This window comes from Crocodylus porosus, unplaced genomic scaffold (genome assembly GCF_001723895.1).
Source record: "Crocodylus porosus isolate Cpor-Errol unplaced genomic scaffold, CroPor_comp1, whole genome shotgun sequence".
In the NCBI taxonomy this organism is placed as follows: Eukaryota; Metazoa; Chordata; order Crocodylia; family Crocodylidae; genus Crocodylus; species Crocodylus porosus.
This window is the reverse complement of record NW_017728913.1, coordinates 19,137,858-19,155,956: the sequence shown is the minus strand read 5'-3', so window position 1 is coordinate 19,155,956 and position 18,099 is coordinate 19,137,858. Positions and strand designations below refer to the sequence as shown.

Below are 18,099 nucleotides of genomic sequence, written 5' to 3'. Positions count from 1 at the left end.
ATACACAAATATTAAGCCTGGGTGTAGACATGTACAGTTTAGATGTCCACGTGGCAGTTACCCAACCATGTAACTGCCATTTCTGGCACTTATGCACACTTAGCAATCCATGTCACATGCAGTGTAGATGTATAATCATGCTCAGTAGATTACACTCAAGCTGGGCAGGTATGGAGCTCCATGTGCACGTCTGGAAGACTGCAAGCCCAATCGGTAGTAAGTACCAGATGACAGAGGAAAAGGGGAGTCCTCCCATGTATTAGGCCAGGAAGCAGCAGTTCTAGGTCCCTTTCTGCTACCCAAGGGAGTTGGGAAATCAAAGAGATTTAGATCAATAAAATATGCTGTACGCACAAAGCCATGGGTTAAGCCATGGATTAAAAGTAATCTAATCTGACCCTTTGTACTGAAGTAGCTGTTTGAAGATGGGTACTAAATGATAAGAGACAGAGTAAAAATTCTGTATATGCAGATCCAAAAGAATCAGACTGATGAGTTTAGAGGGGAGACAAATAAGATAATATGTTAGAAGACGACAAATCAATGACTGCACAGAGAAGATAAATTAGGGATGACTATTTGTTCCTTCTTATCATGTAACTGACTTTCTATTAAACTGAAAATGATAAAAGGAAAAACAATGCATGCTTAAGCTGTGGAACTTGCTGCCAGAAGTGATCACTTACGTCAAAATGTTAGTAACAGACGGCATTTTTATGGATAACGAAAATGTTACTGTTGTATTAGGAAGTAAAAAATGACATTTTTAGATATGTAATATAAGCTGTGATTTATCAGGATATAAGATTGCACTTAGAAAAAAAATTCCCCTTCGGACGAATTACCCCTTAACTGTCAAATGCCTGATTCTGGATTACATAAATCATATATCTAATCCAGTTAGAAATGTCTTTGTCTCTAGGAAATATTAGACCCCAAAGTATTTTCTTTAACTGTAAACTACAGAACATCAGGTGAATGAACGAGTCCCCTTAATTATATCTGCAGTGTTGCTCAGATGAAATTATACTAAATATGTTAACAAACTATACTGTATTGAAGCCAGAAAATTATTATGTAAAATTCTTAGCTACTATAGCTCAGTTTGTCTGAAATGATTCCCCTTGCACTGCTAGGCAAATCCTGCTTCCACAAAAAGAGTATTTTAAAATGACAATTATACAGTTGCTATCAGAAGAATAAACAGCTGCTGAGTTCTGGTTCCCATTTTGTAAATCCAGTATAGCAGCCAGGCAAGTCAGTAAACAGAACTAAAATACACTAAAAGTAAAATAATTTGATTTCTAGAGTTAATGCTTCCAAAACAGGAGCTCAGTATTATCTAGACTTATTATGAATACAAAGGGAAGAAAGCTTTTATTCTCATATCCCATGGCATAGCGCTGTGTAGCTAAGGTGGCAGGTGGGGGAAGAAGGTGCTGTGTCTTCAACACTACATGCCCTTGATCAAGTGCATAGGGAGTAAATAGTGTCATGGGTTCCACAAATTTATACAGCAGCGCTGTGCCCTGAAAAGGATTCAACTATCTCTTTCCCAAAGGAGACCCTGAGGCAAAGTACAGACATTTAAAAAGACCGAGGCAGCATCAATCCAATCTATGTGGGTTTCTCTAAGCTGTGTAGATTGTATCAGGAGTGAATGCAATGAATGTTCACCCTTCAGTGGGGGAAGGCATGCAAATGCCTGAACTTGCCCAGGCCAGAAGATGGGGTGTGCTCCCATATGCCTCCTAGCATGCTGGAGTTTGCTGAGTGCAGCCAAATGGGGACTACCCCGGTTGGCTGCTAGGTACAATCCGCCCAATCCCCAACTGCCACTATGGACCCCTCCCTCTGCCTTCCCAGCCTCAGGCCCCCAGGAGAGCACCAGAGGGGGCCACCAGGCATGCTGTTACTGCTGCCACTGGCCAGGCATGATATGGTGACCCCCGTGGGGCCCCCCTGAAAGTCCAGGGCTTGGTGCAGGGGACAGCCCAGTCAGGAGTGCCTTGGCTCTTTAGAAGGAAGGATCAGGTTCTGAGGGGCTCAATCCTTTCTTCTACGGGGTGCTCCCATCCCCAACACCTGACACAAGCTGTCTGCGCCACCTGTCACATCCCACTGGAGCTCAGCACCAGTGGCAACTGGCCAGATGCACTGGGTAACCTAGCAGGCCCACACTGGGCAGCCAGGGCAGGAGCGCTTCATTGAAGGGCAACCCCCCATTGCTGCTGAGAGCTGGGCACTTGTGGGGGGCTGAGGCTGGGGAGAGGAGCTGTGCTGGCCAGCCAGATCGGGGTGACTGCCCACCCTGTGGCCTCCCCAGCTCAGGCTGGGGCTAGGGCCAGCCACTCCCTCTTCCACCCAGGTGCTGCACCTCCTGCCTACACCTGCTCCACCATGTCCAACTCGAGTCCTGCACAAGCTGGCACAGGGAGCAGGACTGGAGACCTTCTCTCCCCCACTTCCACAGAAGCAGCAACCGTGTATTCTTGGGGGTGGGGGGCCGCTCCACAAAAAGAAGGACCAGGCGCCCCCCATAGCCCTCGGAAACTGCAGGTGGCGGCAGCGGGTATTTGGCAAAACTTCAGGAATCATGATTGCAGGAATTGCACTTTGAGCCTGCTGCCTACAGCCCCCAAGGGCCCATACCCCACCCCACATGAAGCCTGCCCCCACTGCCTAGGGACATTGTATAAAGATAGAAAATCCCTGAGCTACAGATGCTCCTTTCCTCCCTCTGCCAGCTTGCAGCTGACAGCTGAGCTGGCAGAGGCTAGTGTGCCACCAGGTAATAGCGGTTTAGGGAGGGGCCCACAAATCAGCTTGGGGTGCCAGGGAACTGTGACCTACCTTGAGTCAGAAGGGGATCTGGTACTAAAGTTTGATACACCAGTTTAACCTAAATTGGTAATGTCTGATACTACATCCATCCAGGTCTTTGTTAGACTGTGTTCCACTGTTTTTAAATTGGTGGTCCAAACTTCTGCTCTATGTGGTCTGAGCTTCTGTTCCATTATGGGTATACACTGGTTTCCAACCACTTAAATCAGAAAAATGTAATGTCTGCACCTGGCCTGAGAGGAGCAAGGAAAGAGCTGTGACAATAAGCACTTGAGACGCCTTTACGTTATTAGCATAGAATAATAGAAAATTAGGTCTGGAAGGGACCTCAGGAGGTCATCTAGTCCAACCCCCTGCTCAAAGCAGGATCATCCCTAATTATAACATCCCAGCCAAGGCTTTGTCTAGCTAATTCTTAAAAACCTCCAAGAATGGAGATTCTATGTAACCTGTTCCAGTGTTTTAATACCTTAATACCTTAATGAGAAAGTTTCCCTAATATCTAACCTACACTTCCCTTGCTGCAATTTATCTTCTTTGGCATAAACTTCACTTGGATCAGCTGAGTATGCACTACAGTTAGAGATTGGGTACTTAAAGGTCGATGGACTAAATTAGAACATGGATCTTTGTATGAACATATGGGAGGGGCAATGGCATTCAAGTTGATACTTTCTACAGTAAAGCAAGCTGTCACACATACACAATCAGGGCAAGTGATTTTGCATTTCTAATCTTAAAGATTATGCTACATTAGTACAGGGTTAGAACCACTAAAGAACATACGGTGTAATTCTCTTTCCCTTGGTGCATCTACATGATAGCTTTCTAGCTGTGTAGGTGGCATTTTTTGTGATTCTACTTGTAGCATGGATATGTATGACTGTAGCTGAGCAGTCAGGGTACACACCTATAATGGGGATCCTGCATTAAGAGCTGTTTCTTAATGTTATATTCGACACAAACCAAAAATAATCCTTAGAGCAAGAACCAGAATCCAGGCCTCCTTTCTCCCACGCGTGTCCCCTTTTCTCCTTGCTCTTCTTGGTCTCTTTAAGTCTTGCATTTTCTCCATCAGTGTTATAGTTTTAACAGATGGTGGTGGATGGGGTGAGTGCTCCCTCCTCAGCCTTCTTCCCTTTAGCCTGCTTTTTAGGGCAGTCTTGAGTAAAGTGGCAGATGTGGCTATGATGAGGAGGGCATTGAGTTCAGATCTCCTATTTCTTGAGTAAATAACAATTACACTTTTATCTGAGAAGTATGGGGCTGCAGTAGCAGCAGCATTATAAAAAGAAAGTAATCACAGCTGCTTTTTCTGAGGGACCTAATTCTACTGTGTATGTTAGGCATGCTTTGATCATGCCTGCCTATCAAGCTACTCAGTGGGCTTTCCTGTGTGCTGCGCAGTGGCCGGAAGCTTAGTCTGGGACAGCTCTGGACATGCACAGAGGCAGAGATATTGACAGCTGGGGAACTTTCCAGTCAAACAGTGAGGTGCCTACATTTGCACACTTCTAGGACTGAGTATTCTTTTCCTAGATCACAATGGTGGATTTAGGCATGTAAAGTCTGCCTACATACTATTTTAGAAGCTTAAGTTCATTTTTTAGACTTGCTGGGAGGGTCTACACGTGCGCCTATAGTGTCATCGTTACTGTGCCGTCATTTAGTACTTCCTTTTTGAAGTGCCAAATGATGGCACAGTAACAGCCCGTACTGCAGCATGTTGGTGGCACACGGTTATTTTTAGCTGTGTTGCTGTAGCAATATGCTATACCAAGGGAGTATGTTGCTATGGCGACTTAGCGACAGTGTCACAGCTTTTGCCCGCGGAAGCTACTTCGCTCTGGCATCACGTGTAGACGCACCCACTCTTCCCTACACTGAAGTTGGGATAATTTAATCTGGAGAAGAGAAGATAGAGGAAGGATTTGACAGCTCTCTTTTAATACAAAAAGACTGTTATAAAGAGGATGTTAATCAATTATTCTGTATGCCCATGGGGGAATGACACAAAAAACAGTAGGCTGAAATAGCACAAGGGAGATTTTCATTGGATACTAGAAAGAATTTTCTACCTAGGAGAACAGTTAAGTACTGGAATAGATTACTAGCAGAAGCTGGGGACTCTCCATCATTGGAAGTTTTTAAGTGCTGGGTAGATGTCCTATTTATCTAGGATGGTTTAGATAGGGGGGCACTTATCCTGGGCAGAAAGTTGAACCCAATGACCTCCTGAGATCTCTTGCAGCCTTACTTTTCTATGAGATTCTCAGGTTTAAATGAGAAAAAGAGCTTCAGTGAGCTGCTTGTCTCATTCAAACATGGAAAGATGAAATAAACCCCTGCAGATTTCCATTAAAACACAACCCTACTTCTCCCCTCTCACTAGCTCGTTATAGTCTGTGCCCATGCTGAACATATCAGATTGTTTATTTCAGGTGAAATATTCCTGCTGAAGGCCCTTGTTTTGTCCTGTTCTGAAGCAGACAGTTAAAATCAGTGAGAAGCAGTGACAGAAACTGGAAGGGAGCCTGGGAGAGGCTGCATATTTCTATTAAATATTTTGGTATAAATGAGGTGCTTACACATCTGCTACTGGAGAGCTTGAGAGAGTGCCAATTTATATTATAAAAATATACATTAAGCAGAGTGCAAATCTGGCATTGTGGATAGTACTTAGCAGCTGGGAGAGGGCAGATGAAGGGGACAAGTTATACTGTATTTAATGAGTTATTGGTGTCTTAGTATATTCAGACAGAATAACTGGTAAGTGCCAACAGAAATGGGAAAGAGAGGGGAGAATATTTCCGTCCACCCAGTACATGTTTTCTCTTGTTTTCCTTCAGTAACCAACAATATACTCCTGCTGAGATCCTTTCACTGCAGTTCAGTTCCTGGCCCTCCCAAGGTACCATCAAGATGTGATAAGATTTTCAATCTGTGTTCAGTCATTCATCTCCTGCCTGATAACTTTCAGTGGGCATACAAACCTTTTTTTATAAATGAATAATTCATTAAAGGGGACCCATTTCTATATAGAATTTCTATATAGTGTCAGATCAAATTTACAGATTGTATGAAAGCTGCTACAGTTTATTACAAATGATTCAGAAACTTGCACTATTCTTATCCTTTTCGGTTCATTAGAAGAGATTTATTAATTGAAAGATAAGTAATTTCCTTGACTGACCTAATCCATTTTATAAAGTTGGCCTTGATAGGGTTCCCTCTCCTACTTGAGCATATCCTGACTTTGTTGCTTGTCCTTGTATGCATGACTATAACTCTAATAATCAGGTTTTTGCTACAATTAGTCAGAAAAAGTAGTTTTAACAACTTATTTTCATAAGTATTCTACAAGTAAGTTTAAGTATTACTTTTTTAGGAGTATTCAGTTAGAAAAAGACTGGAGTTTTGGAATGATTTTCTAAAAAAAGTAGGTTTAAAGAAGCTAAAATGCTTCAAGATTGAGCTAAACAAGTCTATGGAAAGGGTAGTATCATTGGATAGGGATGTTTCTGGAAAAGTAATCGGTGCATGTCATCTGTGGATTCAAGTACTTGACATCCCTGTGGAAGGAATGAAAGAAAACCTAAGTGCCTAAGTGGAACCTAAGTAGAAGTGCCTGGTAAAGCATAGATGATATGCCAGGAAGGAATTTTTTCTCTGTGAATTTGTTATTTTATTTCTGTGTGGTGTCTTTTCTCCATCTTCCTATGAAGCATTGAAGAAATTGGGCCAGGATCCTGCTGATACTTAAAAACCATTCAGGTGCCTATTTCAAGGGTTTTCACTATGCACTTAGTAACATACATGTACTAATCTCTAGATTTGGGATGAGAAAGAAGTTTTCCTCAGGTCAGATTGGCAAGGACCATATATTTCTATTAGACTCCTTTGTAGCATGAGGTGTAGGCCTCTTCCTAGAATCGTATATTGACATAACAACTCCCTCCCATTGCAGTGGCAAGGCACTGATAATTCCCTTGCCTCCTTTGTTCCTTATCTGTGGCATCTTGCAGGGTTTTTATTCATAGGGAGCTTTGAAGCTGTGTTCTGTGACAGGGGTTGGAGTATGTAAACTTGAACGAATAATGGTCTGCCAACATAGGGGACTGGACTTGATGAAACAGGAGGTTCCTTCCAGACCTATGATCCTTTTCTGTAATTTCAGAACTTGGTCACACACTTGCTCATAGAAAGCAAAGAGAAAAGCAGATCAAATGTAATGAGAGCAAATAATATATTGAAGAATTCAAATAGTTATTCTCAGGATACCTTTTGCAGTATTTACATAATTCTGTCCTGGTACTCAGAAATACCAAATAACTAAATATCCAGTGATTTCCAACAGAAATGTGAGTAAATCAGCCCTTGAGTAATTCCTTAAATTTGGCAACCCATGGGTATGATCAATTGTGTAAAGAATCAGTTGTCTCAGGAGATCAGGGAGAAAAGATCTGAATATGTCCATTTTTTTGGCTAAGGAGACCAAGGAAAAATACTTGGGATAAATCTGTATCAAAACAGATTATTTTAATTGATCTTATTTTTTTACTTTATATAAATGATAAACATGTACAAATCTATAATTAATTATATTAGTGGGAAATGTAATTAAAAACTAAAAGAAATACGTATTTTTGATCATGTGGCAACAGCTGTAGGTATTGCATTGAACAGCAGAGGGCAGTTACCTACTTCTAATTCAGTAGAAATATATGTGGTGTAACAATCAAAAAGAGTATACAAAAATGAATATAAGGACTACAAAGTTTAAGCAAAGTATATTTCGCAAACTCAGGTCAAGATCATCACAAATGGCAAATGTAACTAAATCTAGACTGATGTATCATGAATTCTTCTGTACTAACAAAAGAAAATAAGAATGTACATTTTAACTAGTCATTTTGCTTTTAAATTTACGTTATATATATTATAGAGATTAACTGCAAAGAAATCCCAATAATATTCCAGTGCTTGTATGATCAGGGAAATGACTCACATTCAACAGCAAGTTCTTTTTCCTAGAGGTCCTGAATCACTATGACTTTTTTCCTAACTTGGCTTTCTCCTATTTCTGGGACCAGAAGCAAATCCAGGATTCTGCAAAGGCGTGGTACAGGAGCAGAGACTGGAACTGCACCCCCTGCTTTGAGCCTTTGTCCCCTCTCCATCCCCCTCTCCTCACACTGGGGTGGGCAGACCATGCTGCAGGAGCAGCAATCAGGGTCCTCAAAACTGGATGAAAATTCCATGCCCCTCTGGCCTGCTCAGAGACACATCTCCTCCCCTCTCCTTCCCTACCTCTCCCATTGGCTGCTGCCACTGATCCCACTGCCCTGGGGGTTGGAGGAGCTCAAGAGCTGCTTCTACCCAACTTCAGCTGGGCTGCTCAGGGTCTGGGCTCAGCCCAGGACAGCAGTGGCAGCAAACAGGTTTCCCCTCCCTGTGTCTGCTCCTAGGCTGGGAGAAACTCCCAGGTAGACCAGGCAGGGAGGGGAGAAAGGAAAGGAAAAAAAGGTGACATGTCTCTGAGGACAGAGAGAAAGGAAGTGTGGGCAGTTCTTCCCTGCTTGGAGGAATTAAAAAAGACCTGGCTGCTGTTTCTGAGGCAGGGTCAGAAAGGGGGAAGGGTGGGGGCAAGGCAGCTGTGCCACTGCACCTCTTCTGCATCCTTCCTTGCCTAGGACTATAAAGGGAAAAACTTAAGTGGAATAATATAAACGTTACCTTTGTTATATATACACATCATTGTTCATCCAGTCCCCAAATACCTGGAAAACAGGGACATTCCATCATGATTTTATATTGATATGGACCAATATACACACACATACTAAGAGAGGGATCAGCTAGGCAACATAAATAACAACCACTCTGTCTGCTTAAATTCCATGGGCAGCCAATTATATGCTTCCAAAGAGATTCCACACTCAGTATACAAGCTGTTGCCATCTGTGCTAATTTCAATCTCCAGACTGTTTTAAGGTATACCCTTAGGTAGAGGACAGTGTGATACTGCTTTTAAGTAGATTTATTGTTTCCTGTTGAAAATAAATGTTTCTAGTCTGCAGCCAGAAATCTGTATGTTACAGAAAGGATGAGATGAGGTTGACTTTAGGATGGCAATTCAGACCATACCTCAACCAGCTTTGAAACAGCTATATCAGGAGGCATGTGCTAGAGTTGATATCTTTAAAAACATATAAATGTTCTGTCTATTAATGGTTACATAAAGATTCATTTCATTTTCCCGCAGCATAACAACTCATCTTTCCTTAAATTTATTGAAGGCATATAATGTTTACTGAATATTAAATCACAACAAAAATGGGGCCCAGCTGGGGAGCAGGAAAGAGCCATGGGCAGATCATGCTGGAGGCAGCAGGAGGGCTGGCTCCCCACTGCTGCATGCATCCTGGTGGAGAAGAGAATGTGGGGGGCGTGTGCTCCCCTCAGACTTAATTGCATTGTAGGGGCAGATGCGTGCTGTGGGCTTAGAGCTTCCCCCCTGGCTGCACTGGGCAGGACCCAGCATGGGAGGACAGAGTGTAGCAGGGAGTCTCACTGTCCTGCTTCTACATTTTGAAAAGGTGGTCAACCTAGTGAAGGCATCTGAGCTTTCCCAGTGTAAATGTGTCTGTACAGAAGGCACACAAGATCACTAGGATTGTTTGCTGCCAGGTTGTTTTATTTAGCTTATTCCCCTCCCCCTTATAGAATAAGTACTGATTTATAATTGAAAACAACATTTTTAACTTATAGTTGCACGTTTCTCTTCATTTTCTGACCAAAATGAGGCTTGCAGTTGCCCTGCCTCCCTAAAAACTTTCTGGTTGATTCTGCGGAAAGGAAAAACTGGTAGGCCACTTCTATCATTTGAGCCTGGTTGCTCTATTGGAGAAGACAGTGCATCAAAGCTGGGTTAGAAAGAACTGCTGCAGGACAGCAGTAAATCTAAACTTGATTTTTCACTCAGTCATGTGGGTAAATAATGACATCCAAAAAATATTAGCCTGATCTTTTCCTAAAAAGTCTGTGACAAAGCTACAATTAATTTTAATGGACATAAGATAAAGTTAGTGCTGAATACTAAAGTGCTGTGTTGATATTTTCATGACAAGGCTTTCTGAATTCTCTTAACAATAGAGCCCTTTCAAGAATGTGAACAAAGGGTAAATTACTAATTGTCATCCATATTTGTTTAACAGAGCCCATTACAATATGAACTTAATTTCAACATCCATTTCAGGGTGTTTTCGCTTTATAAGCAAACTCCTCAGAGCTAACTTCTTACAAGCAAACTCCTAGTTTTTCTTAATTTAAGTGCTAAACTGTGCTCATTGCTATAATAGCTAAGTCTCCTATCCCCAAAGATTGATTAAATTTTGCAATAGGACCTTTGGCCAAATCTTGCTTTCTCTGCTTGATCTAACCTTTGTCGAAGGTTCTTTTTTTCCCCCAGAAGATGCTCATTTTTGCTGTATGCATAAAACACTTTCTTTGTAAGGCTGTTTTTACTTGACCAATGAGATGTTCTTCATGGGGCAATTCCTTATTTAGTGGAAAAAATATTGGTGGTATTTCTGAATCATTCAGGAAAAATGTAAAAGTGGATGCTGAGATAAGATTATGTTTACAAAATATACTACATTACTTTGACTTACACATTATGTAATATTACAAAATTGAAAGCAAGTTGCAGTTGTCAAAGTAAATTAACAGAATACATTTTATTCTACAGTATCTGGGATTTTTTCTTCTTTTTCCCCATGCTCCTTTACTCAAACGTTAATTTCCTACCATTCAATAATTTGCAATAGAGATCCAGACTGTTAGTGAGAGGGCATGTTCACTTTGAAGTCAAACACTATTTGAAAGAAATGATGCATTAGTAGAGTATACAGCTAAAAGAAGCCTTAGTCATTGGTACACCAGATTGGGAAATCCTATCTTAAATTCTAATGTACAATCCTATCTCTTGATGTCAAAAGTAATGTATTTTCAGCTTCACAGCTTGATTGAAAAAGAGATCTGTATTGGTTCTGTCAGACTTTCTAGTTAAGTTTCAAAACTTTTAAGGACATAAGAATTGCTGTTTACTGGATCAGACCAGAGATCCATCTTTCCCTGTGTCCTGTGTTCCACAGGAGCAGAGAGTGGATACTGAAATGGAAAGTGAACTGAGTATGACCAGGGTTTTTTTCCACTGTACCTCTCTGACTAGGACCCTTGGCCATTTAAGATTTAGGCAGTTCTAATTCATAGGCTGTATCTCTAACTCCCATGCTCAATTGTTATAATTTTTTCTCCAAGAATTTGTCCAATATTTTTTGAATCTTGCTAAACAATCATCTTCCACAACATCTAGCAGGAATGAGTTCCACACTTTTTACATGCTGTGTGAAAAAAACTTTCCTTTTTGTTAGTTTTAAACTTAATATTACTAGTTTCATTTTGTAGCCCTTAGTTCATGTATTGTGAGAGAGAGTGGATGCAATTAGTGCACCTCTATAAACTCTGATGCAGTTAGCACTGGAATCAGCAGTTCCTGGGTGCAGCATCTTCACGTGCACCCAGTACTACAGCAGTTTGAGCAGAGCAGTCCCAGGCTGGCAGCAGGCTTGGGGGAGTCAGCTTCAGGCTCCAGGTGGTGGCATCAGGTGGCATTGGTGCTGGCTGGGGCATGAGAGTGCCCAAAGAGTGGAGCCATGTGGCTAGACAGCAGGCAAATTAGTTTACTGCACAGTTAAGCACATGTGTAGATGCACCCAGTAAATAATAAATCCCTATTTACTTTTTCTTTATCACTGTAAACCCTTATCATGTCCCCCCTCAAGCATCTCTTTTCTAAACTGAATAGACCTAGCCTCTAGAGTCTCGCCTCTTATGGAAGCCCCACCTTTTACATTAATTAAAAGTGGCAATATTGACCCAAGTGAAATGACTCCCTTTCATGGAAGGGAGAGTAATATGTGTGCTCTAGGGAATGGGCATGAAGAGACTCTTGGTTCCCAGACAATATGAACATGAAGATGTATATGCTTATAAGGGTTCTTACATTTTACACATTAAATAACATCAGAGCTGTCCCTAGGGTGAGACAAATCAGGGCAACCCCCTGGGCTCTGTGCTTTAGGGGAGCCCTGCAGAGCCAGGTGGAGTGGCCATGGCTCCTCCCACAGGGCCCGCCTGGTAGGGGTGTGTGAAGTTTCAGTCTCTGATTCGATTCAGCATAGATTAGGCCCAATTCAGTGGCTGAAATTTCAAATCCGAATCGAATCAGGAGACCCTTTAATTTCTCTTAATCAAATCAGAATCCTTCGAATTGATTCAGAGAGATTTGGAAAGATTCAATGATTTAGACATAGACACAGGTTTAGATGGGTTTTTTTCTACATACCTTAAGGTACCAGGTGGCTTGTGAATGCTGAGATACTGGGGCAGATGCCATGTTCCACAGAAGCATGGGGGGCTCCCCAGTGCACTTGGCAGCAGACCTGGAAGTAGACCAGAAGCATTTCTGGTCCACTTGCGGGTCTGCCAGGGAGCGCGCAGGGAGTGCGCAGGGGGGCAACCTGTGCCCCCCTGGCATGATGAGTGGTGCCTTCTGGGTCTGGGGGGGCACCTGGGGTCCCTCCGCAGCTGATTGCCGAGCCAGGGGGGCACAGGAGGGCCTCCCAGTGTGCTCAGTGGCAGACCCAGAAGTGGACCAAAAGGACTTCCAGTCCGGTTCCGGGTTTGCCGCCAAGCATGCAGCACCCCGCCATCCTTCTATAGGATGCTCCATCCACCCCACCATTGCAGGATTCATGGTACCTCAAAGTATGTAGAAAAAACATGTAAAGCTGTGTCTATGGCCAAATCAGCATCAAATCTTCAGATTCAGATTTGGCTGACTCAAATCTGGGACAGTGATCTGAATCAATGAATCAAATCACTGTCCCCAGTTTGGGCCAAATCCAAATCTGAATTGAATATGTCCCATTTCACACACCCCTACTGCCTGGAGCTGGCGACTCAGCCTCATGCCACGGAAGAAGCACAGGGACCACCCCACGGTACCACAGCCCTAAACAGTGTTAAGGGGGCCCCGTACAGGCTGATTTGCCTTGGGCCCCACACCCCACTGTGTCTGGGTCTAAATAACATCATAATTTATAGATAGCTATAATATTAAGTGCAAAATAGCATCTTTATTGTAAATTCCTTATAATTTAAGAGCTCCATGTAGAGGTACTTTCATGCATAGAGCTCCCATGACTTTAGTGGGAGATCGACAAGCTAAGCAATCACAACATCAGGCATCAAAAGACACAATGGTGGAATTATATTTTAGAATCTCCTTTCACACTGATACAGTATGCTTACTCTTAACTCCTACTGGTACCAATAAGTATTTGCTTGATTAAACTCCTGTCATGAAATTCACATCAGCATGCAGGGGACCAGCAGAAGGCCAGTATCCCAGTTAAACACTATTTTGAAGGTTTATGCAGGATTTAAGTGTTATATAAGCCTTGTTTGGACTATAAATATTGATTCACTTCACCCGTAATGCAAAGATCCCTTATCCATGTTGATTTAATTTTATATGCAAAGTTCAGTATGCTGAGTCAATAGTCTCAACCATATTTGAACAGAACTATTCATAAAAGTCTCAGTCATGCAACATGCTGCAGTTGATTTGCAAGATTCTGACCTGTTGGCCCTGCTGCAATTAGTGAGTTTTGCATACATCTAATATCTTGCAAAAGAACTTCAACGCCTGCTGAGTTGATCCCAGAGAGAATGGAATTCATTCATTGATGGATGGATAATGATGGACTAAACCAGCATCATGAATGGTTCTACTGCTTAGAGATGTCTGTAAGGAACAGTGCAGAAGAGAGAAACATTTTCCTACTTGTCAAAGAATTGTGCTTCATTCCAGCTCTGAAAAGACAAGGTAAGGGTGAAAAGAAAACAGTGTGTCCATCAGGGGAAGGATTACACTTGTCTGGTAGCTACAAACTGTAACAGAGCAGATATGATTGAGTACAGAAATTCACACAAACCTTACTTACAGGAAGGAGGGGAACTCTCTTCATAAAAGCACACTGCAAGTGCTCTGAACTGGGTTATGTATTTTAAAAGTTTTTTTGTATGCCTTCAGATTAAGGTGATACACCTGCTTATTGATAATTTTTTAGATTTACTGACCTTCTAAATTAAGTTTCATGCTTTAAACTTTAACCCTTAAACTACAGGAAAATAAAGTTTGCTCCCCGTTATCAACAGCTTTGACAAATCTAGCTAACCCTGGTGGTAAAAGCAGCCCCTAGCCAATTAAAAACACCTAGGATAAATGTCACGCACTGCTGGTTTAAAATTTTTAATGGTTTTAAGAGTTTTAAAGTGATTATACAGTACACACTGGGTGTGTCTATATGTGCAGCAGACTGCACAGTTATTACTGCACAGTCATTTATTGCTTGCTGATATTAAATGGCATTACTGCACAGTCCCATTGTCACATCATTATTTTTAACTGCTATTGTGCAGTAGCTTGTTGCTACTGCACAATAGTGTCACGGTTCACGCCTGACGATGCCATGGTGACAATGTCTTGTGTAGATGCACCCATTGTGATATACTGTACAAATGGGATATTTCTTTTTGAATTTTGTAACATACACAAAAAGCGTGGAAGAAAACAGATAGTCTGTTTTTCCATGTACAATTGTGTTAATAAATTTTGCTAGTATTACTTCGTAGACATTAGGATTGCATAGACATTAGGAATTATAATTTCTTAATTACTTAATAATCCCTACAATATTCCTGTGAGAGAATTGACTAGTACCAGTTTATAGATGTGGCACAATGAGTCAGAACAGATAAAAGTCTGAGGCCACAGGGGGAATCACTGCCTGAAACAGGACTCTAATATGAGAATTCCTAACCTTTACTCAAGACGCAGTGTCCATTATGGGTGAGATTTTTTTTAAAGTGCTTTGTGTTAACCTAGCTGCGCTCCCATTAATGTTGAAAGATGAAACCCCAGTCTTATGTGAAAACTCCCATTTACTTCAGTTGGACCAGGATTTCATAGAAGCTGTATAGTTCATGCACTATCCTGACACATTCTTAGGAGCATTTGAAATAAAAATAAATACAAGTAGCTAGGGTGGGATTTCCAAAAACACTTCGGTTTAACCTCAGTTCCATTCAATGCATTAGTCATGTGGTCACTTTAGTTTATTTGGACTGCTCAGCAGGAAATCAGAACAGTGCACTCTGTCACATGCCCTTAGGGTGATCAGCTTTTCAAAATGCAAAAGTGGGACACCAAGCTCACAATCCTGCTCCACCCTCCTGCACCAGGTCTCACCCCCTGGACTGCAGAGGCCCTGGGAGGGAGGGCAGCAGGGTGGGGAGCCCCAACCCTGCAGCAGGCAGTCTGTATCTACCCCTACCCCACACACAAATCTGGGGAGGTCACATGCTTCCCCATGCCCCTCTCCCTGGGAGTGCATGCAGTGGCAGGGAGTCAGTCCCTCCCCACCCCCTGGATGAGCTGCCCATGCTGCATCCCATTCCCCAACCAGACCTCATAGCTGCACACTCCCTCTCAAGCCCTGGGCCCCATGCACCACTCTGTCTAGGCAATGCCCCCAGTCCTGGCCTGAGCCCCAGCCGCTAACTCTGCCCCACTCCTTTCCTGAACTTGGGAGTCTTGATATGCCCCCTCTGCCCCTCCCTCACATTACCTATGCCCCCTGGCCTCCATAGACTTACCTGCAGGCAGCTGGGGGAGCTGTTCTCCACCACTATTTGGCTGTATTGCTGGCCATATACATGTGTGCATGTATACACGTTCATGTGGTGCCCCCTGTGTCCCACTCCCCCCAGCCCCAAGCAGCCTTTGCAGGCTGGTACTCAGCCAGCCTGCAAGAGGAAACCCACCATTTTCCATGTTTTTTTTTCCTTCCCAGGAGAAAATCTGCATTTTTCCATGCTTTTCTGCAGTGAATGGAAAACCTGGATTCCTGCAAACAATACTGAGACAATAGTTACTATGGTTTGACTGTGTCAAAGGGAATCCAGGAAAAATGTTGTCTTGGAGTCCTTCAGCCCAGGACCAGGACATGATCTTTGCATTTTGGGACTATCCCACCCAATTAGGACAGGTGGCCACCCTACATGTGCATGAATCATGAGTGAGGGAGAACGCTTCCTCCTACCTTCCCCACATTAGTGGGCAGGGTTGTTGGTATATTCCATACACAACTAATGATTATGCTCTCCCCTCTTGTTAGAAGGAGGCCTTTTCTCTGCTGTCTCCTGATCATTTGCTGTCTGACTGAAGGCATTTGCAGTCTGATTGGATCTCTTTCCTCTCCCTTCAGCAGCTACCGTGCTGGCAGCCAAACTTTATTATCAGAACTTCTCATTCCTGGGAATACAGCCACATACCCTGTCAAAGCAAAAACTTGTAACAAATGCAGAAACCCATCTGCTTAGCAACCACAGCATTGATTCCCTACTGAATACAGAGTCCAGTTTTAGGTCTTTGCTAGAATATTTTAACAGGTGTGTACAATATAAACATGTGACTTATTTGGGCAAGCCCAGTGGCACACAATAATTCTTTATTGACCCACTCTATTAAAAAAGAAAGCATCAGGAGGTAGGCAACCAACTATTCACCAGTGTGCCCCAGGGGGAAACCAGGAGCAACAGTCATAAACTCCTAGAAGAAGGTTTCAGACCAGATATAAGGAAAAACTTCTTCACAGTTCATGTGACCAGACTCTGGAATAGACTTCCAGTGGGGGCGGTGCAAGCACCTACCCTGGAGATCTTCAAAAGGAGACTGGACATACACTCAGCTAGAGTTATTTGATGCCAGCAGTCTTTTCTGCCCAAGGCAGGGGGGGCTGGACCCAATGATCTCACAAGGTCCCTTCCAGCCCCAAACTTCTGTGAATGTGTCTGCATGTGCAATCCAGTTTCCTGGTTGCAAAAGCACTAAGGGTTTACATCTGACCAGAACAAATCCCTGTACTGAATAGCACACCTTGCTCTTATTACAGTTTGAGTTGCACCATTGGCGATTCGTAGGAGGTGCACATGGGTACACGTGCACTCCCTGAGACTGGCGGTGCACCCCATGACAGAAGCGCCTCCGATGCTGCTGGTGGCACCTGTGGGCAGCCGCCATTTGCCCCCCTCACCGCTGACACCCCGATTGCTGCTGGCTGCTGCTGACACTGCCAGCGATGTCTGCAGGTGGTTGCTGACCAGTGGTCGGCGCTCACCACCCCCCTCCACTGACACCACCACAGCTGTCTGTGGGAGCTCCCCACTCGCTGCCACCAAGTCCCCACTGCTGCCATTGCCACCTGTCAGTGGTCGCCATGCCTCACCAGCCTCCAGAGGCACACATCATTCATGAGTTGCACATCACTTGTTTAGAGCCCTTCATAGTATTGGTCCATATTAATATATTAGCTCTCCCTTTAGGACTATGGTCTGCCACAGCTGTCTATGTTCTCTAATGCCACCTGCTTGGAAAAGGATATTTCTGTGATTGCAGCTCGTATAGAGCTGTCCAAAATAGTTAGCTCAGGTATAGCTAGTAGTGTATCCACAGCAGCACAGAACTCAATGCAAGCTGCAAAACACTCCTGAAAATCTAAGTAAATACTCAGGCAGTTAGCTTTCAAAGAGCTTTGTGCTACTATGGTTACACAGCCAGCAGTACCTCATCTAGCTAGTTTAAACTTAGCTCAGGTATGTTTACTGCAGTGCAGTCATATACCAGTAGGCTTGTGCCTCTTCTGTCCTCCCAGCTGGCTGCAGAAGGACAAAAGATCAGCAGTGTGCAACACCTACCACTTCACATCTGCAAATGAGCAATCTTAGCCAGCTAGCACAGTCCATCAGCTGAACAGAAATAAACACAAAGGTAATCCTTTCACCCATATCCCAGTTGCCTGAATCTGAATGAAACCATAAAAAAAAATCACAACAACCATTCTACATAAGTATCAACTGTTGGGGCTGTTTTCTTTTTCCAAACTTCTTTAATAAAGAAATATTTCTACTTTAGTATTCTTACATTTGCTGTTTTTATAACTCTAGCAGATGGTACTCAGTGTGCGAGGGTGTGTGTGTGTGTGAGTGTGTGCATTTGTGCACCCGTGCATGCAGTTGTCTGAGTGAATTGATCTGAGAGTAACATTTGTTAAATGCTTCCTCCAC

General features: G+C 43.0%; 1 long non-coding RNA gene across 1 annotated transcript in view; it reads left to right on the top strand.

The window, feature by feature from the left end:
* LOC109309815 overlaps positions 1-7,850 on the top strand; it is a 12,848-nt gene extending 4,998 nt beyond the window's left edge. Inside the window, exons 2-3 of the long non-coding RNA XR_002101058.1 lie at positions 4,403-4,406; positions 7,840-7,850. This is a non-coding gene — a long non-coding RNA (uncharacterized LOC109309815). The remainder of the gene's footprint in view (positions 1-4,402; positions 4,407-7,839) is intronic.
* The last annotated feature ends 10,249 nt before the right edge of the window (positions 7,851-18,099 follow it).